The following is a 1,567-nucleotide window of genomic DNA, read 5'->3' as shown; positions in this document are numbered from 1 at the left end:
TTTAAGCCCAATCTTATCATAGTCTGTCGCGACTCCCAGGGCGGCGATGCGATCCAAGAGCTCGTTCAAGGAAGAGATCTCCATTGGATCTAACTGCTCGGCAAGTTCCGAGTTGACGTGAAGATTGCTTTCGATGACCCGAGAAGTCATAGTCGGCGCGGCGGCCGAACAGGCGGTCATAAGAAAACCACCTAGCCGGAGAGTTTGGCCGATATGCAAAGCTCCCTCAGCAACAGTGCTGTCTTTAAAGACGGGATGAGGTATCCTTCCTGATGGCGACGACACAGCGGAACTCTCAACGAAAGCACCAATGTCGGTGTCAAAACCGGCGGATCTCGGGTAGGGGGTCCCGAACTATGCGTCTAGGCCGGATGGTAACAGGAGGCTGGGGACACAATGTTTTACCCAGGTTCGGGCCCTCTTGATGGAGGTAAAACCCTATGTCCTGCTTGATTGATATTGATGATATGGGTAGTACAAGAGTAGATCTACCACGAGATCAGAGAGGCTAAACCCTAGAAGCTAGCCTATGGTATGATTGTATTGTTGTGGTTGTTGTCCTACGGACTAAAAGCCTTCAGTTATATAGACATCGAAGAGGGTTAGGGTTACATAAGGTCGGTTACAAAGGAGGAGATATCCATATTCGTATTGCCTAGCTTGCCTTCCACGCCAAGTAGAGTCCCATCCGGACACGAGACGGAGCCTTCAATCTTGTATCTTCATAGTCTAATAGTCCAGCCAAAGGATATAGTCCGGCTGTCTGGAGACCCCCTAATCCAGGACTCCCTCAGTCATCATGACGTCTGATGACGTCAGCATGACATCAGCAGTCAACAGAGGTGTTGACTGGTCAAACTGACGTGTGGGTCCAGTGGGACCCACCTGCCATTCACTGTTTAGATTAATTAGGAATTAGCTAAACTAATTACTGTTTAATTAAATTAACTAGTTAATTAGATTAATTAAACATGATTAATTAACTTAATTAATTCATTAATTAACTTAATTAATTAATTAATAATTTTATTAATTATTTTTTATTTTATTAATTAATTTTTTATCCTTTTCTTTTTTAATAGACGTTCTGGGCGCTGGGGCCCGCGTGTAAGTGGCCCAGGGCCTTGCGGGCGCCGGGTTCACGGGCACATGGCGCTGCCCGAACGCACGGGGCGGGGCGGACCCGACTAGGGGCCAGCGGGCGCGGTGGAGGTTCGCGGCCACAGCGAGGCCATGGAGGAGCGCGAGGCGCCGACCGCGACACAGGCGGCGAGCGGAAGTGGCCGGCCGAGCGGCGACAGGCTTCGGCCAAGGCAGCCCGGGAAGTGACTAGGCGAGGCCATGGACGGAGCGGACGCGGTCAGGGTCAGGCGGGGGCGAGGCGAGGTCGAACGAGGCGCGGGCGAAGCGAGGCAGAGCCGGGGTGAGGGCGTGGCGATCCGCGGGCGGCCGTCGGAGGCTTGAGGCAGAAGCAGCGGCGGCGCTCGGCTGCGGTCCAGCAGGAGCCACGGTAGTGGCCGCCGGGTGGCTCGGCGAGGCGCAAGGGCGGTGAGCGCGCGTGGAGCGG

The sequence above is a fragment of the Triticum aestivum genome, chromosome 1A (assembly GCF_018294505.1).
Source record: "Triticum aestivum cultivar Chinese Spring chromosome 1A, IWGSC CS RefSeq v2.1, whole genome shotgun sequence".
Lineage (NCBI taxonomy): Eukaryota > Viridiplantae > Streptophyta > Magnoliopsida > Poales > Poaceae > Triticum > Triticum aestivum.
The sequence above is the reverse complement of the archived record's forward strand: the minus strand, read 5'-3'. Positions refer to the sequence as shown.